Source organism: Coturnix japonica, chromosome 1 (assembly GCF_054131305.1).
Source record: "Coturnix japonica strain WE chromosome 1, WE-NBRP24, whole genome shotgun sequence".
Taxonomy (NCBI): domain Eukaryota; kingdom Metazoa; phylum Chordata; class Aves; order Galliformes; family Phasianidae; genus Coturnix; species Coturnix japonica.
The window spans coordinates 84204092-84229058 of record NC_140663.1 but is presented as its reverse complement, the minus strand read 5'-3'; the positions used below and the strand labels follow the sequence as shown (position 1 = coordinate 84229058).

Sequence of the window (24967 nt, the reverse complement as noted above, 5' to 3'; positions counted from 1 at the left end):
CAAACATCAACAGGAGAGTCTGCCAGCCAGTCCTCATTCAGGTTGTCATTACTTCATCTGTACACCACTACAGCTTTTGTTTAGTCAGCACCACCACCACTCCTCATGGTGGACCAGACCTCAGTTGGAGCCTGTAGCCCCTGTGGGACAACCATGGAGTGCATAGGACAATGTCTGCCTCTCCCCAATTGCAGTAAATTTCTTAGCAATAGGACCTCCTTTGTAACATGGGTGGAAGAGGGTACCTTGTTGGCATATGGGGAGAGATGGGTTTCCACTGCATGATGGGCTGGCAAATCTCAGCGGAGCATGTGCCTCCAGCATTCAGCAAGCCTGGCTCAGCAAGAAATAAGTGAATCTTGCTGTATTTAAAGAGACGGTCTCATGGGTTTCCCTTTAATCTCATCTCTGTTTGCAATTCCCCCTTCTGAGCCTATGAGCAACATTTCTTTCCCCTTCAAGTGCTACTCTGCTCTGTTCAGTTTTCTCTTCATCCCTCCCTGCCCTCTCCTTCCCTCTGCTGTCCCCATCCCCATGTTTCTTTAATGGAGCTTGAAATTATAATACAGTGATTCAGCTCCCTTTCATGTCTGCCAAGAGTCAGTGGCGCAGCCCCACAAATAGGGCTTGCCGGTTCTCTCAGCCTGCTTTGCAGCACTGTCTCAGCTCACTGCCGTGGTGAGGCTGAGGGACATTCTTCCTGGCACAGGACACAATAAGGGCAGCTTCGCAGTGCTGCTGGAATCAGGCTGAATGCCTTTGCCTTGGCCACAGGGCACAGTGCAATGAGTTCCGAAGGTGCTGTTCTCTGCTGAGTGCATGCATGGATTTTCTGGGTGGTTCTGGAGCTGAAGAGCTTGGGATGTGCCATGGGATGTACCTGCTGGGGTCCCAGTGCTTCCTCCCCTTTGAAGCTCAAACACTGGCAGTGCTGGGGCTCTGCCAAGGCCAATGCTACACCTCCCTTCTGGAAAGCCCCCTGGGCCCCACCAGGGGCAGGCTCTTAGCTCAGAGGTGTGCCTCCTGCACACATACCCTCTGGAGGTTACACACACCTTACAGCCCACCTTTCTTTCTTCATGGCACAGAAGCAGAGCTGCCAAGTCATGAGGAAATACCTTTCTTGTCCTCCTGACGCATGCCCTTGACTCTTCACACTCTCCACCCTGACCCGGTCCTCATTCTTTTTAGCTTTCATGCCACAAAACTCAAAGACCTGTATTTCCTATTCTTACTTCTTCCTGCTGTACAGACCTTCCATATCTCTTCCTCTGCTCCTTGTACACTACCATCCCCAGCTTGCCTGCATACCCACCTCACTGCTGTCCCTCCTTTTACCTGCGGATGACAGCCTACCGTATGTGAATGGGCACGTAGGGGAGCAGCTGGGACACGTCTCCTGGCCTTTTGGGTTAATTGATTTAGGAAGTAGTTAGAATTTTCCTCCATTAGTGAGGCAAGCAGTCCTCCCGAGAGCTCACCCAGGGACACTTTCCAGTAACTGTTCAGATCGCTCATGCATCATTTATTGTTAAAGATACTGCATCAATAAGGAGAGGTTGTATAATAAACAGGAATTACGTGAAGGGAAGGCAAAATAAAATCCCTAACTCAGTTCGTAAAGTGAAATGCTACTCGTAAAAGGCAGAAAGCTGGACCTGTATGTAAAACTGGACATGTTTAAGAAGCATCAGTAATCCATCCCATTTATCATTCCTTAAAACATCCTGCATAACAGTAGCTCAGCCAAGGCGAGGGTTTGCTGTCAGCAACATACATGAGAAGCATCACTTTGGATCGATTTCGAGCCCAGTAGCATCCCTTGACATCTCCTGTGTGCCAGAAGGTGCTGGAGCTGTGACAGGTAGGTGCACCTACCAGCAAAAGAATAGAAAGCAAGAGCTGGTTGTGCCCCAGTATGAGGAGAAGCCATTACAGCCTGATGATGGCCATGTAGAATATAATTACAGCACCTATGATTCTGTCATTCTATACCCAGCTCCAGGCTCTTGTTAATTCCTTCAGACTCATTCAGAACTCTTCTTTAGAGGAGAGGCACAGAAGAAAGCAGGAGGGGAGAAACATACGTATCTTGCGTTTACTGGTCCCTCTGGAGCTGTAATCCTAAGGCCCAGCAGTTCAAAGTCTCGCTTTGGATGATTTTAATTGCAGGTAGAGTTGTTTAATGGAGAGTGTCGAATGGCTGCTGGGCACAGAGGTCACGTTTGCATGAGGTAGGTGCTCTGCTTTGGCTTAATTTCCTCGTTGCAACGTGCAAATTGCTGCACACGAAGCATCAGGTTCAGCAATCCTGGTGTAATTTGGAGGTGAGTCACCATGGGGAGAAGGGAGCCCTTTTCCCTCCCAAAGCCTGCACGGCCAGGGGCTGGAGAGCCTCTTTTGCTTCTTTCTCATGCAGCTCACATTGCCTGCAAAACAGAAGGAAACTCCCTTGCCACTTATTTCTTACCCCATTTCCTTGCAGCTGCTAAGAAGACAGCCCCGCTCCTGTAGGCCATGAGGACATCTGCCAGAGAAGTGTCAGGAAGGAATTAATTACAGTGACAGTAATTGTCAGCACCATATGGTGGTCAGACTTGCTCTGGAAGAGACAACAACTCTGCTTTCTCACCTGTCTTTTGCCCCAGAAGGAACTTCACTTCTGGATAGCTCACGACAGGGTGACAATGAGCAGAGCCTGTCTTGCACTCAACTTCAGGCTGCTGCTTTTGGGCCCGCTGGGTGCCCAGATTTCTCAGTGCCCTGCTCAAGAGGAGATCAAGATCTCCTGATGCTTTGTTTCCCCTTACCATCCTCACCCAAGAGGAGTTTACCTTGGCCAGTCTAGCTGCAGCTGATCCCCCTTATTCCTGTAGGGTAGGAGCTGGGGAAGAGATGCTCCCTGCTTGCCCTCTCTCTACGCTTCTGATTGCACAGCCCTCTATCAAAAGCCATTCATTGAATTCCCAGCTGAGGAACACGGTGCTCTGCAGGCAGGCTGCATTGATTTCTGCCAGTGGGGTCCTGGCCCTCCGTCCTTCCCGAATGCATAGGATGACCTCTGAAGGCTCGGTGAGCTTTGTGAAAACACTCAGTCTAGTGAAGGTCAGTGTGTGTCTGAGGCATTTTCTATTCCTGCGACACACACACACCGCTGCAGCGTTCAGCTCACAAAAATGCTTTTCAGGAACAAAAAAAATGGCAAGACAAAGCAGGCATGAGCCCGCTGACTAACAGCTTGTAGCAAAGAAATTTGTTCTGTGGCATTCGAGGGATGCTTTGAACAAGACGATCAGGGCAGCTCAGGCTTAATACAGCTTTACATTATTAACAGTTAGCAGTGGAGTAGGGTATGCTTACTGCTGGTCACATAGCCTACGATGGCCGAGAAGAAAATAATCAAGTGGAGATTAAAGGGAGGTGACAATGTCCGACTGCTCCTTTTCCTAAAGACTGTAGATTCACTTGGCAGTGCTCATAGCCTGTTTTTTCATCCATTCTCACAAGAGAAAGGATGATCTTTCTCTGCCGTCAACCTGGTTACAGAGAGCCATCCTGCATCCCTCACCTCCACTCAGGTGCCTGTGGGTACATGACATGAGGGGGGTCTCAGCTTCCCCTGAAGCACTACTGCTAACACAACCCCGCACCCAGGTGATGTGGTAGAGCCCAGGGGCACCACGGTACAAATGATAGCTGCTGCATTAGCCATGTTGCAGCTTGCCTTTGTTCTCCAGGGTGAAATCTCAAAGCCAGATTCCACCCTCATCATTCCCCTTACCTGCAGCAGAGAAAATCAAGCCTCCAGGGCTACCAGCTTGTATGAGATAAAACGGGTCACTTGCCCTGCTCCTGGCTGCTCTGCCATGTGGATACCTGTACAGCTGGAGGGCAAGTACCCCTGGGTACCAGGCTGGAGTTAATTTACAGTGCTGGCAACAGATAGAGGGTCCCTAACCTGAAACCTGACACGTCTTTTGATTAAAGCAGCCTCTGAGCACAACAGCTTTGTGTACTGGTGATGACAGCCATTTGTTCCAACAACAGCCAGCCCTCTTCTTGCAGCAGCCCTTAATGAGAATATGAAAAGGTAACTCAAAGAGCTCCAAGCCTGCTGATGAGTAGTGCTCTCTTCCTGCCTAATATCCCCAAACTATGGCGGGACCTGAGAAGTAGCTAAGTCTCTACAGTGAGTATATGGGATGGTTCAGCACTGTCCTCCAGCTCTCCTGGAAGCCCAGTGCCCAGACTTCCTTGGCTTGGGCTCACCCAAGCAGAGACATTTAGGCATGGAAACAGCGGTTCCTGCTCAGTACTGGCAGTGGAGCCAGCTGGTTCACATCTCTTGGCCCTGGAGCCCAAATTCAAGTGCAGTCTCACATGCCCCGTGGACATCAGTCAGAAGTAGCGAGCAGAACCAGCACTGAAATAAGTTTAAATTCAAAAGAATGGTGCTGATCCAAAGTATCTTGCAGGTGAGATATCCAGCAGCAAGACACTGATATGTGTGATGGCTGTTTGTTCTCCAGGTCTGCCTGAAAGTGATGAAGTAACACACCACCTGTTTAGCTTATGCAGACTGTGAAGGGATTTTTCAAGAAACTCCCAGCTCCCCCTCAGGTGCCAGCCCAGCGACAGATCGATAGCTGCCTAGTGCTGTGGCCATGTTGTTTCACACCATGCTCTGTGATGGAGCAGTAGACCCTGTGCCGAGCAAATGTCTCAGTGCTGCCAGCGGCCTCTTCCCCTCACCACAGCCCCTCCAGTGCCGATGCCAGAGCATCAGCTGCCACATGCTCCGATCCCTTCCTGCTGAGATGTGGGCATACCAGCACGGCAGCAGTGACGTGCAGGCAGGAAGACAGAAAGGCATTCAGAGAGCTGGAGCGGCACCAAGGGAGCGAGGAATAGCGAGAGAGGAGAGTTCTTCAAAGAGGAACATCAAAGCATCAGAGAGGGGAGAGAGCTGGGAATGACAGATCTGGTTTAAAAAGCTATCTGTCTCCCAGCTCCTGCTATGTAAATTACTACTGCTTGCTGGCTGCCACTGCTGCAAAGCTAATTGCTGATATGTTTTGGAAGCCTCTCCTCCAGACCAAGGTGCCAGGCTCTTCTGCCCACCTCCTGCAGTGGCAGAGATGTCCCAAGGTGTGAGAGGTGTGCTGGGCAGTGTGCTCTTCCTTGGGATGGGGCAGCCACATTGGCAAGAGTGCAGGAGGAGACCTATTCTGGCACAGTTCAGCCTCTTTGGTTGTCCCCTACTCCATCTGTCTTCCCCAGCCTCTCCACAGCCTCCTCACTATGCTGTTACTCTCAGTCCTCCATCCCATCTGCCCATCTCATTTCATCCACTCCTTTCCAGTCTTTGACATGCCACTCCTTCTTTTTCTTGCTCTTCGTACTCTTCTTCTCTGGGCTCCCTTTTCCACCTGCTGGCCAGGGCTGAAATAATGGTTTGTATTAAAGCCCAACTAGTTCCACCTGCTGCCAGGACCCCATCCAGCCTGGCCTCGAATACCTCCAAGGATGAGGGCAAACAGTCAAAGAACAGAGCATCCAGCCTAGGACCAAGAAGGTGGCCCTGTCCTCCAGAACCAGAACTGCTTTCTTTCAGAGAACTGGGCATTTTGCTATTGTCACTGCTCTTGCTGAGCCAAACCAGCATTACTCACTGCAGATCTCCCTATTTCCTCTCAAAAAGGCTCAACCCAATGAGCCCCTCATTTCACTCCATCCACCCTCCTCTTAACCCCTTTTCCTTTACAAAAAACTGGATACCTTCTTCCGTCCTTACAATGTGACATGTTCCAATGGTCCCATTACCCACTTCCACATCTCAAGTGCCCTGAAGCTCAGTATGAGCCCTCCTGATCCCTCCTTCCCGTTTCCCCTTCACTATTTCCCATGCAAGGGAGAGATAAAGAAATATGAGTTAGAGGAATAAAGCACATGTATTTCTGGGGGGTGGCACTTGCCTATGGGAGCCTTCACCCAGGGATATGGCTCACCTCAGCCCTCATGGAAAGCAAGAGTGCCTGTGCACCCCATCCACCAAAGGTTAAGAAACAACACATTTTCTTTCCTAGCCTCATCTAACTCAGTGGAGAAAATGAGGTCCTGAAATTCACCTTATGGGCTAGAAACGAGCATGAGAAATTGCAGCCCAAAGGGTCAATTTTCTAGAAATATCTAAGTACCCAGAAATGGGGGCTCAAAATGAAAGTGTCTCTTGAGCCATCTCTTTCCTTCACTGCTCTGGTGTGATAATAAGGTGCTTTTTATGTAAGTGACCTATTTTCCAGGGAAGCCAGTTCTCTGAGCGGGGAATTGGAAAATGACTGGTGCAGCGGTTTCTGACTTTAATATGTTTTCATTCTCCGCGAGCAACAAGCAGCCACTATACCCAGAGGACTGAGGAACTGTCTGCTCTCATCAGAGACTCTCCCTGGTGCCCAGCCCCATCAGGACATCGGAGGAGAGCCTATGCTGTGTGCTGGGCACCCGTGGCTGGGAATACAGCACCCACTGGTTCATAGGTTGATATGCTTCAAAGGTAGTGTTGCCCCAGAGCATGGCTTTAAGGGGTTGCATTCTCAGCACCATTCAGCCCCAGGGTCCAGCAACCAAGTAGAGAAGCAACAGGAGCCCAAATCTCCATTCCATCTGGCAGCGAAAGAGTCACACGACAGCACCGCACGCCAGAGTTCCCCCCAGACCGGGGAGAAGTGGGTGTCTGTCCCAGAGGAGCTCCCGCAGCATTCAGCACACAGTGGCACAGTGCTTATCCCCTACTCGCGTGCAAAGGGATCTCCCTGCACTAAAAACTCACATTTTTAAAAATTAAAAGCCCTGATTGTGGCAAGAGAGATGCGTTCACTGGGGACCGGTTTCAGCTCACCAAGCTGCTGTGAATCAGTAGACCCCTTTGCCCCAAGGCATCAAGAGAGATTAAAAACCATTAGTACACTAGAAAGACAACAGCAGTTTAATCAAAACATCTTGGGAGCAGCTTATGAATACTGTTAGCAGGCAATATTTTCTAGTGTACTTGTCTCATTAAGAAGAGCATCTCTTAAGCAGCTTCCTCTCAAGTTTTGGCCTTCTCAGCCCTGCATCTGGCCTGGCTCACCCCTCCGCTCCTCCCAACCCAGCTCAGCTCCACATTCTCGACTGCTAGACAGGAGCTGATTGCAGCCCCTTTGCTTTACCGCTCTCCTTTCCTTGCTATTTGCAGTTCTAAACAATCTGAGGATTTATTACCAGCTCCTCATTTTACACCCAACTCCCTTTTGTCGGGGTCCCAGAGACGGCCCCGCTCCCCTTCCACTTGTCGCTCTCCAGAGGAAATGAAACGGCACTCAGGGTGAAGTTGCTGAAAATGGAGCAGCACGCTTCCTCTGCCATCATTTTTTTTCAGACAAAATTGCCACTATTTGCACACCGCCAGGCTAAGACACACCATCTAACATTCATCAAGTCTTTTTTCTTTCTCTTTTTTAAACAACCCAATCACAAAGGAGCTTCCATCCATTCCCCGAGATGCTGTTTTACAACCTAGATCTCACCGTGAGGAAATTCTCCTGTTTTTTAGCCTGCATTTTATTGCACTTTATTTCATTGCTCTGTTAGCCCATTCGCCTGACCTGCCGCACGCTGTCCAAGAGCTGCACACTTACAGTGCCTTGACATGCCAGCATCTGACTCCGGTGAAATATAGGGCTGAAATTTAATCTACACACCTATAGCCCACAGCTATTAAGGCAGGGCTGTCGATTTATAACAACACACTTCTTCTCCTTGTTTCTGGCCCAAGGACTCGTGGCTGCAGAGCTGTGCTGTGACCTGCACTGCCTGCTGCCAGTGGTGACAGTGACGGGACAGCCTGGAGTCCTTCCTTTGGTGGACATCAGGCACAGAGGAATTTGGAATCCCACACAGTGGGATCGAATGCACTCTCGACATGTTTGCTGACGACAAGCTGAGTGGTACAGTAGACACCACAGAAGGAAGGGATGTCATCCAGGGAGACCTTGACAAGCCCAAAAATTGGGCCCATGTGAACATAATGAGGTTCACCAAGGCCAAGAAAAAGGTGTTACACCTGGGCTACGGCAATCTCAGATAATGTACAGACTGGGAGAAGAACTCATTGAGAGCACCCTCAGGACTGGAGGGTCCTGATAGACAAAAAGCTGATATGAGCCAGCAGTGTATGCTTGCAGCCTAGAAGGCCAACTGTACCCTGGGCTGCACCAAAAGAGAAGTGGCCAGTAGCAGAGTGCCCCTCTGCTCTGCCCTTGTGAGACCCCATCTGGAGTACTGCATCCAGGTCTGGGGTCCCCAGTGTAAGAAAGGGAGAGCTACTGAAGTAAGTTGAGAGGAGGGCAAAAAAGATCAGAGGGTTGGAGTATCTCTCCTGTGGCAAGTTGAGGGAAGCTCTTTACCAGGACCTTCCAGCCTGGAATGCTGTGAGATGAAATGTTAATCACCACATAGATAACCTGAGTTATACTCTTGGTGAAGTTACAGCATGCATTCTGATTCCTTCAATGGTTCCCATTCCATCAGCAGGTGGGACAAACTCTTCTCTCAAGAGTAGTTGTATGCTGCTCTATCCCAAAGACCCATGAAACAGGCAGGCATTCAGGCATCCCAAATTCCAGTATCCTGCAACTGGAGCACCCTGTACATTTGAAGCCCATTGTGCAGGACAGCACTGGCTTCACTGAGGAGCTCCAGCCCCTTGTGAACCACCAGTGCCTTTGGAAGCTTGGGTTAACCACCCTGGCCCTAAGCTAAGCACAAAGCTTCCTGCCTGTAAGACATTCAATGTCAACCTGAACAGGGCTCTGAGCAACCTGATGGAACTGTAGGAGTCCCTGTTCATTGCAGGGGAGTTGGACTGGATGGCTTTTAAGGGTCCCATTCAACTCAATGATTCTATGATGATGAATACTATGAGCAGAGTGAGGAATTTCCACCCCTGGGCAGGAGCCCAGCTCCTTGGAGGCACCGCTTGCAGCACTGGTGCCACTGGGGTTGGCACCACCCTGTATTCCTCTTCCTCTAATGAGCAAAGCCCTCTGCTCATTTAACGGCTTCACCACACATAAACAACTAGGTCATTCCATTAATCTTGTCTGGAGGGTATTAAAAAGCTTGTCCAAATTTAAGCTAGGGGTGTGTCAGCCTTATTGCTCTCGGTGCCTTCTGTTGAGCTTTGCAGAACCCAACGCTGGGGCTGTGGGAGAAGACGGGAGCATTTCCATAGCTGCGAGCTTCTCATGGCTCCTTGGCATGTGCATGGTTCCTTGGAACGTGCATGCAAGAGCCCAATGGTCCCAGCTGCAAACCAGGGAGCAGGGAGATACCTCCCTCCCTTAGAATCCTTTTCCCTGAGCTTGAAGTATCCTGGTTCCACAGTGGGGACTCTCAGGCTGCTAGCAGACAGATAGAATTTTCCTGACATTTAACAGCAAATCTATCTTTTTGAGGAATACAGATGTATGTGAGCATGCAGTGAGCAATGGCGTGCAAGAGCAGAGCAGTTAGCAGCCGTCTGCGGGAGACCACCGCCGGGAGGGAGCTGGCTGCAGGCTCAGCAGTGCACAGCAAATGCAGGGTGCTTGTTGCACACAGTGCAATAATTGTATCTTGCTCTAAATGAACTCCAAGATTACTCCGGGATATAGTTGTTATTACGGCTAACAGGAAGCGAACACGAGCTGCTGCTCTGAAATGCGCTCTTCCCTTGTTTGCTGATTGGAAGCCATAACTCTCTTGCTCCTAACAGTGATTGCTTTCCACAGTCTCCATCCATTTTCCCTCGAAGAAATACAGCTGCCTTGGTGTTTGACTCCTTCCTCGTGGTGCTGCTCTTGCTCACATTTCCCTCCTTCAATCTCATAGGCAACCTGAATCTCCTAAGTGCAAAGTCCAGGCCAGAAACAGGAGCAGTGAGAAGCACATACAGGTTCCTCCCCTCAAAGAGAGGGACTGTCACACCACCACGGACATGTGCCCATTGACATGGGTCAATACGCATCTACAAGCCAGTAACAAACTAAAAGAGGGGAGATTTAGCTTAGGCATTATGGGGAAATTCTTCACTTGGAGGCACTGGCACAGCTGCTCAGAGAAGCTGTGGATGAGAGAAGCTGTGGATGCCCCATCCCCACTCAGAGCTCGGTTGGATGGGCTTGAGCTGGTGGGGAGCAGCCCTGCCCATGGCTTGGCTTTGGGGCTGGATGGGCTTTAAGGTCCCCTCCAAAGCAAAACATTCATTGATTCTACGGTTCTATGGACAAACCCACCATGATGCCCTTTCCCTGGCACTTACAACAGCACCGCTGTACAGCTGCCTGCTTCACCCTTTGTTTCCAGCAGCCAGCTCAGTGCTACTATCAGCTCTTACCAAAGGGCAGAGCACAGCCTGGGAACCTCCACAGCTCCCTGGGGGACACGGAACAAAGCAGTGCTGGAACCCCAGCACCTTAATCTTCCCCAGACGCAAAGCTTCACACCCTGTTTTTGCATGTTCACTTTAAAACCCAACCTCTCTCTAGGAGAAAAGACAAAGATTCCATAAATCAACACGAAGCGCATTTCATGCTTCGCCTGAGATTCTCCTCCAAGACAAGTACTGACCCCGGCTTCACCTTCAATAGTATATATACATCTCCATAACGCCGCCATCCATCCAGTGGGCGGAGAGCCGCACGGGGCCGCATTGGGGAGCGCATTGACCGAGCCATGGGGCTGACGGGCTCCCGGCCCGGAGGGAGGCAGCGGGGCAGCCCGGCTCGACCCGAACAGCCCGGCCACGCCGGTGCCTCATCGCCCTCTCCCGGCGGCCGCGATCGGCGCAGCGGCTCCGGGCCCTGGAAGCAGCGGGCGGGGAAGGAGCCCCGAGGGCAACAGCTTTATGATTTGCTCAACGCTTTGGGTTTTTTTTCCCTAAACCTCATTTCAAAATGAAAGAGGGAAAGGTTTTGTTTAGAAACTAAAGGGAAAAAAAAACAACCATGGAAACAACAACAAAATGAAACAAAAAAGCCACCCTCTGTTATTTGTGCTAAAACCATTTGTCAAACCTGACGTGCATTCGCAAGCGGATGCAGTTGCCCTGAAAAATCGAGGTGTGGTTGGCTTCTTTCCACCCCCCCCCTCCGCCCCCAGCTGATCAGGAGGTACCCACCTCTCTGCATCCACTGTTTCTGCTGTTTATCCTACTTTTGCTCTTCCAATTAAGCTCCTTATTAAAGCAATTAATTCTCCAAAGCTGCGGCGAGTGAAAACGATCACCCACCAAATGCTGTTTGGTGGGGTGTGGTAATGGGTCTCCAAGCACCGCATCTCAATCCCGGTCCCCATGGGCAAGCATCACTGCAGGACAGCCTTCCCCTGCACTGGCAGGGCTCAGCATGGTGCAGGGGTTGTCACAGTTCCCTGGGAGCACGGTTCAATCAGGTAATGCTGGGGCTAAGGGAGAGCGATGGTGTCCCCAGGTAGCACCTTGTCCCAGGGGAGAGGTAGGAGCCCTCCCAAGCACAAGCCTGGCTGTAACACAGAAATGAGGGAACTGCTGCCTCAGGGGGAAGCACAACAGCAAGGCACTCATCTTTCATCAGCCTCTGCTCTCCTACAGCTGCAATTGACCTCAGCAGACAACACAGATGAGCGGCACCTCCAGGAAAAAGAAAAACCATGCCTCAGTGTTAGCTTGGATGCTCCCAAAAGAGTTAATAGTCAGAGGAATGGGGCTGCTTGCATCCATCCACAGGAGACTGGTGTCTGCAAAGATTACACAGGAGGCTCAAATCCCGGGGGTTGGACTCGATGATCTCTAAGGTCCCTTCCAACCCGCACAAGACTGTGATACTGTGATACTGTGATATCTATTGGATTGCTGGCTGATAGTAAACACACTTTCTTTCATCTGTATTTTTGGGTCAATGGACACACCTAAGCGCTCCAGGTCCCCTTTTATCCTGTAATGAGCCCAAGAACCATTGCTGATAGGAGAACTGATTGTAAAGCGACTCCAGAGGGCAGATCTCCTTCCTCAGCTGTCTCCCAGGCAAACAGGCCCAGACACCCCAGGAGGTTTCCTGCTGCCCCATGAGCAGGGGGCCAGGAGCTGGGAAAGCTCATGCCCTGCTCTTCAGAGTGGTACGGGCTGCTTGCGGATTCCCTTGTGAAGATGCTTCAGCAGTGCCTCTTGGCTCCTACTCCTCTCCCAGTGTCTCTTCCCCTTGCACACAATTCTTCTTCCCTATTATGGAGGGAGGTTTGTGAGCCTTCCAGCTCTGAGCAACGCTAGCTGCGCACTGAGGCTGGTTGTCTTTATATAGAAGCTGTTTTTCTCTCTCAATTAACAGCCTCTGGAAGCTCTCAGGCTAGTTGTGCAAGAGCATATTTCATAGCCATGTATGACAGCATACAGAAAAAACACTTGAATACTCTCCCAGCACAGAAAGAGAAGTACCAGATGCCCTGAGGCAGTAGCCCAGCAGAGCGCAGCTGCTCACATGCAAGGAAAGCAAGCCATAAGCCATGGTATGCCAGGCTGGCAAGGGGCAGGTGTGCTAAGCATGTCCAGAAGAGCACAGCATAGCAGTATTAAGGTTGAAAAAAACTTCTAAGATCACCCAATCCAGCCAGCAGTTCATCCCCACTATACCCACTAACCACATCCCTCCGTGCCCCCACAGCCCACAAAGCCAACTGTATCCTGGGCTACAACAGAAGATGCATGACCAGCAGGTCAAGGGAGCTGATCCTGCCCCTCTACTCTGCACTGGTAAGACTTACCTGGTGTATTACATCCAGATGTGGTGTCTTCAGTACAGGAGAGATGTAGACCTGTTGGAGTGCATCCAGAGGAGGGCCACAAAAATGATCCATGGAATGGAAAACATCTCCTGCGAGGACAGGCTGAGAGAGATAAGGCTGTTCAGCCTGGAGAAGAGAAGCTTGAGAGCTGACCCAATAGTGGCCTTCAGTATCTAGACAGGATCTGTGTCTCTATGGAGACAGAACAAGGGGAAATGGTTTCACACTCAGAGAGGGCAGATTTCAGTTAGATATAAGTGAGGGTGATGAGGCACTGGCACAGGCTGTGCAGTGATATGGTTGATGCCCCATCCCTCGGTTCTTTCAAGGTGAGGCTGAATAAGGTCCTATGCAACCTGATCTAGCTGTGGTGTTTGATCATTCCAGAGGAGTTGCACAAGTGGCCTTGTGCAAGAGGTCCCTTCCAATTCAAAGAATTCTATGATTCTATGACATCTTTCTTGCAGTGAGGAGCCCAAAACTGAACACAGTACTTGAGGTGTGGACTCTCGAGAGCTGAGTATGGGGAGACAATCACTGCCCTGTTCCTGATGGAAACACAGACCTCCTGGGGGAGCCTGGTTGGGCTCCATCCCTCAGCCTCAGGGGTGGGCACCTCTAGGGTGTGCACAGAGGTGAAATCAGTGGCATGTGTGCACTTTCAGACAGCTGTCCATAGGCTACATCCTTTTTTTCCCAGGAACTAAAAGGGTGAAATCAATTCTGTGTGTCTGGAGTACCGAGAGGAACACACTATATTCCAGTCACCACTTACGTCTTGTTTACAGTTCCAGCCTTGGGAAGCAAGCAGCCTCCTCCTTGAGAAGCTCTCTTCCCTCACATCCCCACTCATTAAGCGAGCTGTCGACAGAAGCCTGTAATGCAGAGCCCAAACACAGCAGCGGGCTTGGGAGACTGCTTTATTTTTAGCAAGAAAAACCACAAAACTACCCTATATTTCTCCAGAGAATGAACTCCAGAACCGTTACTAGCAAAAGCTGCCTTGAAATAAAACTATTTTTAATGATGGCGTTTAGTGGTGCTTTCAAGAGCCCACTGCTGTGGCAGTTTTAGCAGAGGAGGAGAGTGCTGTTGGAGGCAGGAACCCACGGCCCACAAAGGACAGAGGGGTGTGCAGCACAGCAGGGCTGAGCACAGCTGGAGCACGGCACAGATGCCTCCACTTGTGGGACACAGCATTTCCCCTCCAGCTTTGCGTCATGCGCTGAGCTCTCAGATTCCTAAGTGGGTTGCAGCATGCAGTCCTTTTTGCTCAGTAACTCACTCATTATAGGCCAATTTCCACTTATAAATTCATTTATAAGCCAGTCCATTTGTGCAGACTGCCTTGCTGGAGGCAGAGCTCTGCTGTTCTCCATCTCTCTCCCTCCTCTGCTGGAGCCCCCAGCAAGGCCAGGATGCTCTCCACTGCTTGCTGAATGGCTTCAGGCAAAGGTGACCACGACCCCCAAGGAAGGGAATATTGGGGAAGCAGGGCTGCTCCCCGCAGCCGTACCCCCTCAGCCCCAGCAGATGGTGCCAGAAGGCTGGGAACCCTCCGGGAGCTGCAGCCAGCACAGCCATCCCTTTTGTAATCATCGGATCATTTAAGAGTGAAAAAGATCTCTAAGAACACCCACTCCATTCACCGACCCTTCCCCACTATGCCCTCTAACCACATCCCTCAACGCCACACAGTTCTTGAACACCTCCAGGGACAGGGACTGCACCGCCTCCCTGGGCAGCCTGTGCCACTGCCTCACTGCTATTCTGGGAAGACATTTGTTCCTAATATCCAACCTGAACCTCTCCTAGTGCAACACGAGGCCATTCTCTCTCATCCTATCCCATCCAGCAGCACACCACTCCCAGCAACAAACTTTCCAGCATGACACTTATTCCCACATTGAGCAGAGCAATGGAGGTCCCCCCTCTTCTTACTCTCCTGTCTGACTGTTCTGGGTGATTTATCTCACTCCTCACTCTGAAATTTTCCTTTGCACCATTTCATCCTATTATTCCAGAAGAAATCAGGATCATTTCCATGTCGAATTTCAGCAGAGGAGCACCACAGGAGGGAAAGTTTCAAAGCTAAGGGCAGCCGAGCCAGCATGAAGACCTCCTCTGCACCAACAGGCAGGGTCAGTGCTCCCTTTGCACTATAGGGCAGCAGTTTCTCTCACCCCTGAGGCATTGAAGGCAGGATGCCCAGGACCCGTGCATGAAGATGTGCTTCCTCTGACAGCTTTTCTCAAGCACACGTAGGAGTTGAGGTGAGCATTGCACAGCTGCTGCACTGCAGGGCTGGGCAAACAACTCCATGTTTAAGCAAACCTTGTTTGTATTCTGTGTCAGCCTCCTCCTCTCCAAGAGCTGAAGGCTTCTCACATCCCTCAGACATCAAAGGACACTGTTTGGGCTGTCAGAGCATAGCCCATATCCCTCAAAGAGCCAGCGTAATCACATCTAACTGCACACTGCATAGGTATTCAGGTTGTCCCAGCCAGAAGCCAAGGGCATGTATGAGGAGAGTAGTGAGACACATACAGGAACCAAACCTAAAGGCCAGCTTATAAACTGGTGTTGAACTGGAATGCACCCATCAGCTTTAACAAGGGAACATAAGCCATAGGTTGTCCCATGATAAGTGTGAGATTGCACAGAGATGGAAGGATGAACAAAGCTCTAAGAGAAAGAAAGCCATTCTGAAAGCAGCTGCAGGATGGAAGTCTCACATGAACAGTCCGTGTTGGTACAGCGTGGTTTCTGTTGCTTGCAGCTTGTGTAGATATCAGACCACAGGATAGTCACTGTGTGTAGCCTGACATTTCTAGAGCAAGTGCAGGTAGCGCTGAGCATCAGTACATACACAAGTGCTGGAGATACTACCAGGATCCGCAGATGAGTTGCAGTTTTGGTTATGAAGCTCCAAGGTGGCTAGAATTCTGCAGCGGTGGCAGGCAAGAAAAAAATATTCAGTAGCTCATTGGTATTTATGCATACCTCAGGCCTTCAAAGGGACAAAGGTTGCTTCAAGATGACCCTTTCCTGTACACTCTTCAAAAGCTTCTGGGTTGAGACACGAGCATGCAGCATGACTGTGTCATCCTCCTGGCCAGGTGCAATGGGCCCTTCCATCAACAACCATCTCACAGACTTCTAGGCCAAAGTGTCAGTCACCTAGGGGTAAACTCAGTGAGAGAGCTGATAAGTGTCATGAGACATCGCTCTTCACTCTGGCCAGCGTTATCTATGAACAAGTGCAGTGGAAGCTGCCATCCCCAACCAGACAATGCCAGAAAACCTTCCAGTGGGTTTGCTGGGGAAGCCTGCAAAACGATCCATGATAAATCCAAGAGTTTTGACTCAAACTTTTGCTGCCTTCCTTGTTTCAGTCCTGTCCACTTGATTTTTAACTCCCCAGCCAGAGAGATGCAGAGAAGGCTTCAGGAGGTTGCAGATAGCACCACTGTATCCTTTTAGGCTCAGTGTTCGTTTGGGGTGCTGGCAGAAAGCTCCTTTGAGTTGAGAAGCAAGCTGAGGGAGCACCAGACAGAGAGCAAAAAATGCCCTCTGAAATATCTCTATACATCTATGATGGGTCTTGTTTGCCCCAACATCAAAAAGCACGACCTTCTACACGGTGGACTGCCATCCATACATTGGGTGGGCAAGGGAAGAAAAGTGCTCACAACGGTATCTACTCATGCTCTGCATAACGTGGGCTGCCTCAGCAAAAAGGCCACAATCAGCCAGAATTGGGGAACCTGAAGCAACAGGAACTTGAGAAACTCAGGGCCAGCAGACAGCCTGGGGCCAGAACAGAGATTAAATATAGATCGCCCTGCCTGTGTACAGAACAAGCCGTAAGTCAAGCATCCCCGCTGAAGCCTGGGAGTCCTGACAAACACCTCGAGTGAGGGAGGGCCATGCGTTTATGTGAAGATGCAGTGCCAAAAGAGACAATGATGTTGCAGAGGAGGTGGTGCGAATCAGGTGGAAAAAGCATTTTTCAGGGCCTTGACGATGACATAAAGCACTCCCACCACAAGAGGAATGTCTTTGAAAAGCACTCCCGCTGGGGATTTATGGGAGAACATGACTGTATATTTTACAGTACCTTCCTATGGCCTCATCGGTCAATAATCTGCATTTAACTTAGTCCCCTCAGAGTGTGATGGGCCATAACGCTTGTGAAGCAGCTGCTACGTACTGAAATAATAATCAAGGAAGCAGAGAGCAGAGCTGATAATTGACTCTGCTAATGTGCAAGTCGGGACACTGGGTTATTGATCAGATGTGCTTTGGTGGCTCAGCAAGAGCTTAGTCCTCCTGCAAGTTATTGGCTGAACAGCCGTCACCAAGGGGTCCTCTCTCCTCCTTTGTCATCTCCTATGAGGACTCCTTGTGGGTGCTCATCCCCCAAGCCACCACCACCCAGCAGCTCACCCAACCTCCCAGCAGGCACAAGGCAGAGCGATAAGCTGCTTCCAGCTGTAGAAACAGCTCTCTCCTGAACATGGTCTGACAAAAAGCCTTCTGAAAGCTAAAGAAATGGTGTCATACAGGTCTTCTCCATCAGATAATTCACTGGTTTGTTCAAAGACTTGCAAGAGTTCAGCAAACACGGTTTTCTTTTGCAGAATCTCTGCAGGCTGCACCTTGGAGCAGCCTTAGCAGCATTGTGTGTCACGGCTGATTCTCCTAATTTACTAGGTATGGCATTCATTTGCATGCGTGTCAAACAGGCCTGTAATTGTCCAGATCATCCCAAGAGCCTTCAAAGATGCGAGCACCCTTACCAAATGCTACTTTTTCTTCCCTCTTTTTCTGAGAGAACCATTTATTTTGGAGATGGGCAGTGCTTCCATCCCTGTGGCCCACTTCTTCCAGCTCCTCAGTCACTGATGCTGTCTCACCTTTGTCAAGACAGGAGGAAGATCTGAGCAGGCACCTCCAAAGCCACTTTGTAGTGAAAATGAACATGAAGGAAATATTCAAGAACATCTTTAGTTTCCTTAATCGCTCCTTGTTACATACAGGTATTCAAACCATTCTCAAATATTTAAGCAGACCTCTCAGCATGGGTTACTTGAGAAATTAATGTTTTTATACCTCTAGGCTTTTGCCTATTTAAGCCAATTTTGCTCTTCGGGATTGTAAAAAGAGAAGGGCATGGAGAGCTGAGCCTACATTGCCCTAACACAACTCATAGAATATCTCAAGCTGGAAGAGGCCCACAGGGATCATCAGTTCCGACTCCTGGCTCCTCAAGGGACCACCCAAAAATCAGACCCTGTGTCTGAAATCCAGATGCTTCTTGGGACCATCAGAGGTGGTTCAAGCAAGTACCTTCAGAAGACTCTTCAATGTATCAGCGGACAAAGGTAAAAGAAGAGTCAGTGGCTGAAAACTAGAGGCAGATGAAGTCTGCTGGGAAATAAGGTGTGTTGTTAGCTGCAGGGGGTTAGCTGCTGTAGTACACGCCAACTGAAGGGATGGAGGCCCTCGTTCTTGGTGTCCTCTTCATGACACCATTATTCAGACCCAACACAAGACATTGGGGTGAAATTCCCCAGCCTGACTGAGGTCAGCCAAGGTCTGCTGGGAAATAAGACATGCTTTGGCAGCCTTTTTGATCCCAAGTCCCAAGGAGTCCTCAAGGTCCTTCACGGTAGTGGTGCGTGTGGCACAGCAAACCGCAGGCCACCAGAACCCCAAAATGCTTCCAAGACGTGACTAAGACTGCAGCAATGTGCTGCTGCAGCACCTGGCAACAGGCTGGGGAAACAACAACAGCACTGAGCAGCATCAGGAAGTCACATCATCAGCAAGAGCAGCTGGGTGGCTGCGGCTGCCCCACATGGAAGTGGTTAGCTGTGCCGTGCTTCGCCTTGCAGCGTGCAAGGCTGCCAGTGCTCAGCCCTGGGAGCAGCAGCCCCCAGCAGCACATGTGAGAGGTGTTGGAGGTTATATGGGAAAGAGTAGGAGCCAGCAGTTCTGCAAGTGCCCTTGCTGCCTTGGGTGGCTCCTTACTGCTGAGCGGGCCACAAAGGCTCAAAGCTTCTGCCAAGAGGACCAAAAAGCTGGTGAGATGCTTACAGCTTTGCTGTGGCCAAAAGAGTGCTGAGCTGAGGCAAGAAAGGGAAGGCTGTTTTCGACTCCCTGCTGCAATGCACAGAGAGCTAAGAAACAGGCAGGCAAGGGAACGATGGCTCCATACAAAGACTCAGGATGGTAAGGTTCAGTTCTGCAACTCAAACACACAGGGGATGGGTATTTTGAAAAGTGACATTCCACAGAAATAGGTGTAACCAGAATCCACATGAGCATCAGGAAAACACTCCAAACCCTCAGCTGGACAGAGTCTCATCTGGAGCATGCGTACATGCAACTCTTGCAGCTGGCAGCACACTCACAGAGCATGAGAATCAGCGCAGGTGGCCACCACTGGTCCGAGCACTCCCCATGAGAAAGGAGAAGCTGGTACTTGGAAGGGGTGAGGGAAGTTATTTATCTTGAGGTTCCTCTTGCACAAAACACTTCCTGACCAGTGTCACAATGGCTTTGTCCACCCTCAGCACGCAAACAGCCTCCTGTTCCTGGATTCCCAGGGTAGATGGCTTATCAACCCTTGACTATACACCAGTCCTGCAGACACACTATCCCTTCACCCTGGGGCTCAGCTGGCTTTGGCTGCATAGGGAGACTCAAAGAGACCCGACCCAACTCCAGACCCCAGCTTCCCTCTAGGTCTTTGCAGTTCGCCCCCTGCTTGGTCTTTGCTGCATTTCCCCTGCAGTAGTAGAAGACACAGCACATATCCCTCCTAAGGTCCCTTCTGGGACATTCCCCATGTCACCCAGGTGGGCTGGCTCCACCTGTCCCTCCTACAGTCCCCTTCCTCTTACCAGGAGGATCATGACAGCACCATCCCATGCTGGGTTGGGGGTTGGACTAGATGATCTTAGTGGTCTTTTCCAACCTCGGTGATGCCCAAGCAGCCCTTGCTCTTGGTGGCAGAAGTGCTGCCTCTGCTGGCTGGCTCCTCAGTGCTTCCCTTCTTCTGCAGGGAACAAAGAAGGGAATCAATCCTCCTATCTCCTCCTAAAAAAAATAAAAACAGAATAAAAATAGAGACATGTCTGCCACAGTGCTGCCCTTAATCATGAGGGTGCAGGGAGAGGCTGTGTTTAGAAGTGCAGATCATCCCACCTGCATCCCCCGTCAGCTGGCAGGCCTGCAGCCCACTGGTGGACTCAGACTCCTCCGTGTCATTTATCCTAATCTGTCCCCTCATGCTGTGCAGCAATCACCTTGTGTCATAAGATCACGCAGCTCCTACATCCACAACAGCACACAGATCACCAGCCGCAGTCCTGTCTCAAATAAATCATGGCTAATCTACTTACTGTAGAGCAACAGGCAAAAAAAAACCCAAAACACAACACAAAATCAAATCCACAGAGAAACACCTGCTGGCCGAACAGAGCCCAGGAATTGCTTTAGGAACAGTGTGGCAGAACACTCCCAATAGGGGAAAATAGATTGAAGCCTTTGACAGCTAGTGGTTGTTAGCCCAACCTTTAGGTACATACATGCATTTCTGCTGCCCTGTATGCATTAAGGAAATCACTGTCCTCCTGCTCAGCAAAGAGCACATCTGCTCTAACCTCCATCACAACAACAAGGATCAGACCCAGGATGCTGTTCTAGATCTCTCTGTCCTTCATCTTGCTCCACGTCTGTGATGAGGTGGAGGTGGAAACATCTGGCTAAAATCAGAACTGACCACCTGGAAGGGCTAAAATCATCATCTTTTGGTCTTCACCCGTTACTAAGTGCTGGGATGTTCAGAGCAGCCTGTGAGCCTGCTCACAGAGCAAGTGCAGTTTGGAGAGAGATGAGTCCCCACTGTGCAACTAATGTGAATTTGATTTCTTAGAGAAACAACACATTTGGTACCATGCACCTTGTGATTGCTTGGTTCCAGTGTGCTGTTCTCCTTCCCTAATAGGATTTTCCCAGCACTACTTACCTCATCACCATTTCACTGCTGCTAAGTCAGGCAATCTGTCCCACTACCTCAAAACAACTCTGTCACTAGCAGGTCTGCATTACCCATATGTCCTACAGCCTCCACTGCTAACAACAGCCTTAATCTCCTTCTCTAATACCAGCTAACAAAGTAACACTCTCAGACAGGAATAGATGCTAAATTCCAAATCATTAGTAAAAACAGAACCAATTATGGGGGGGGGGGGGGGGGGGGGAAAGCTAAGAATGAGAGATCTCATACTTGGTTAAAAATAAATTTCTATTTATTTCCATGACTTCAGCTTGGCACACCAACAGCAGGCTTCGCAGGCTCAGAAGGGAGATGTGCCCAACTGAGGAGGCAGAAGCAGTGGGCCATGTGTATGGCCCGATGGAGCCATATGTGGGGATGAGGATGTGCTTGGCATTATGGCTGGATTCATGGGCACGAGGCAGCTCTGGGGGGACCTAAGAAAACCCAACACAGGACAAAGCCAAGCAGAATTGACTTCTGCACTGGTTAGTCATTACCGATGGCCAGTGGAAGCATAGCTCCCTCTCTGCTTCAGCCTCCAGGGAGTCAGCCCAAACCCAGTGGGGCCTCTTAGGCTCTAACCAGTGAGGAATAGGACCTCACTGAACACCCCATGTTCAGGCAGCACTTCATTGCTCATGTCAGTGCAGTGTGGAAATGTAGATCCTTGGGATCTGAAGAGGTGGCAAAAGGGCAACAACCGTTGCTCCTTTTGTGCAAATCTATCCATCACTTTGGACTCTATGCAGACCACGGGCCTCCTCACGATCTGAAAGCATCCAAGAGGAAAGAGCGTCTGTGAGGCACCTGCTTTACGCTGGCTGGGCTTAGGATGTGATTTCCTTAGATGGCATCTTTTTCACAGCCCCTGAAAGGCTTGGAGTTCAGAACCACTGCAAAATGAACTATAACTGCTGCCATCTCCAGCATGCACTTCAGATGACGGAATAGCGGGCATGGGCAAATAAAAAGAAAGTCTGTCCCAAAACACAGAGGAGAGGAGGAAGACTGTAAAATGAGTGTGGATTTCAGGAATTCGCAAGGAGCAGCTGAACCTCTGGGAGAGGATGCACGTATTTCATCTCCACATCAGAGAAGGTTCTGAAAAAGAATACTTTCCAGCAATAAGAGAAAACTCAAGCCCAGCAGGGCCAAGGGACAGTTTAAGCTGGAGATGATTCCCCTGCTGAAGACCTGGGCTCCAGCAGGAGCCTCGACATAGTGACCACATCCAGCTTGGTACATTTAAAGCCCAATACAGGGACAGCCTTGGAAGGGCTGAAGGATCACATAGAAGAGAGACCATTCATGTTGGCTCAACGGCAGGTCAACAGTTTCTGTGCTGAACATTATATTAAGATGGATTGTTGACATGTCTTGAGAGCTTGTTTTGGCTGGGTCTAGCAGAGATGATCAGAGGAAGGGACACAATCTAGGCAAATTTCCATGAATATAACTTGTTCTTCTGAAGACAGACACTAAGTCCTGTCATTGGGGACCTTAAATTCACTATGCAGGGCACTACAGTGACACTGGGAAATGTTTAGATGGCCTGTCTACAAACAGATACCCCCCCAAATAAATAAGTCAGAAGTTGGTGAGAAATAAGAAGCAGTAAGGAGATGGAAAGTTTCTATGAAGAAGAGCAGCCACAGCTTAGCTATGCAAAAACTTCGCCTATACCAAGCATAGTAAACAGGAATAAAGCTCGAGTCAGACCTTATTTGTCCCATTAATTTGGCTGAACATAAAGTCACAACAAAAGGAAAAAAGAGATGCACAAAGCAGTCTCAAATAGCCTAAGCTAAAAACAATTGTTTGCGAGCACGCATTCACAATAAAAGTAAATTAGCATGCAAGATATTAAGAACCTACCCCGTCTTAAAAATGTCCTTAGACCATAAATAGAGGTGCACAAAAGATAGATTAGGAATAAATCTCAACCTCTCATGCCATTGACTCCCAAGTTAATTATCAGATGATCACCATGTTGTTAATTTACAGAATAAATATCCCATATAAATTTAAATCTGCATGCAAATGCAGCAAGAGTTAATTAACAGAACAGTAAAGTACCCAGCAATGTAAACACTCTGTTGACTCCACTCCCTGTTAATGAGAAGAATCTACTGGAACCTTGTGCTGAACTCCGAAAATGAAGCGCTGTGGTCTCTGTGCTGCTGTCTGTAATTTTGGCAACCAAGCAACATGTGTTGGCATTAAAAAATAAGTTGTAAGTTGGTCAGACACAAGGAAGCACAAGGAAGTCCAAATCTGCATTCAACAATGCTCGTTCATATTCCTACCTCCATCAAATAAAGCACATAAGCACCCATGGAAATCACATGTTTGCATCCTGAGCTGAATAAGGATAAGCAAAGAACATGCTTAAATATTTTGCAGAACTAGACCCACAATCTTCATTTCATACTGCAGTAATTCATTTTCAGAATAAGCTGTTTCTATGGAGACTTATTTTGGGTCCAGCAGAGGCTTTTCCCTTTAATTCTCAGTACTGGAGTCAGCTTTTCTTCCTGCCTCCTTCTCTAGAATAGAGATTTCTGATTTATTTTTTCTCTCCTCACTGTTTCATAGCAAACTGCTGCATCCGAGTCCCCTCATTTGTCAAGCAGAGAAAATTCTCAACTATGCATTGCAATGTGATGGCGTGATGTCCTTAAGCACAAAATGCCATAGAAAAATAAAGCATAATCTAAAAACTTCATCTTGCCTCGCATTCTACAGATTAACGTGATTTACTCTACCAAAGGGGAAGCCATCTGAAAGCATTTGCAGAAACAAAAGCCCTGTGGGGTAATGGGAAGAGACCAGCGTGAGCTACCATGCTCCCGGATCACTGCTGGTATGGTGGACTTGTTCCCCAGGGCCTCTGGGTCTGTCCCAGAGCAGCCTTATCAGCAGTCTTAACACATATTTTCTTTCTGAAGTCTGATTAAGCACCCAAACGATGGCATAAAATGAGCTGGTTACTCTTTCAGAAGTTTGCCCTATCTGGTGAGCACAAAATTGATGTCCATGCTCCAAGAGCACCATAACCTCTATGGCCTGTTCAAGATACCATAAAAAATAGGACACATTAACAGCAGGGCAACACGCTCATATCTTTCCTGTTGCCACAACTTGCTAAGAACACCAAGCAGGAGGGCTTTGTGCCCCTGGTGGTGATTTCCCCCATGACATCCCCAGCCTTCCTCCCATCTCCTCAGACCCTCAGTAATTCCACTCCAAGTCGCCTGCCCCTCGGAACATTATCAGGCCGAGGCGTATGTCCCACTTCATTAAGCCTGTAAGCCGGTGGCTGGATGATATCTGACTTGCATCCGTTTGCAATTTAAAACGGGCATTTGCTTCAGATCAAAGCGGCAGCGACAGCAGGAGCAGAAATTAGCATCTCTCGGGCTCTCTCTCTCTGGTTCCATTGCCACAGTGTGTCTCCCTCATTACCAGGGAAATGAAACATCTTTACAGTTCAGGCTGTCCCTGCCTTTTATCCCACGGCCACTGCGCGAGGCATTATTGCCACATTTCACAGCGATTGGTCACGGCCCTATTCACTTTCAAATCGGGCAGAGATCCCCTCTCCTCGGCATCACCGCCCCACGAAGGGGCAGCGAGGAGGCACCGCCTCTCTTGCTTTTCCACATTGCTCCCAGCACTCACCAATTCATCCTCTTGCGCTTAAAATAACGCTAATAGCAGCCTTTTTTCCAACCCCTGACCTGTGGATTTTCACACTTGGTTGGAAGTCCAAGCAATGAATGCTCTCCCAGCCCTACAATGAGGATGGACAGCTGGCGTGAGGCTGGACACCAGTTCACCTCCTGCTTCACAGCCACCCCGCGGTGCTTTGCTGCCACTGTGATCCCCAAGGAGGGGTCTGGGGCAGCATCCCATATGAGGACAGGCTCCAGGGATGGTGGGGAGCAGCTCCTCTTCCTTTACCAACAATCCAGGCTCCGCATCATTTATAAGCACATTGCTACGTTTAGAAACCTACAGGAAAAGACATAACGAACAAAGAAAAGCAAGAAACCTCCAAAA

The 24967-nt window shown here is 49.5% G+C and overlaps 1 long non-coding RNA gene across 2 annotated transcripts; it reads right to left on the bottom strand.

Moving 5' to 3' along the window:
* Positions 1 to 1498: 1498 nt before the first annotated feature.
* LOC107322023 (uncharacterized) lies at positions 1499 to 24535 on the bottom strand. 2 transcript variants are annotated; one of them, XR_004309263.2, is made up of 4 exons: positions 19746 to 19941; positions 15838 to 16014; positions 12814 to 13026; positions 1499 to 2429 (listed from the first exon to the last, which is right to left on the bottom strand). It is a non-coding gene; the product is annotated as an uncharacterized LOC107322023 (long non-coding RNA). The 2 variants fall into 2 exon arrangements; XR_001558759.3 differs by lacking the exon at positions 15838 to 16014 and having other exon boundaries at positions 19746 to 24535.
* Positions 24536 to 24967: the final 432 nt, after the last annotated feature.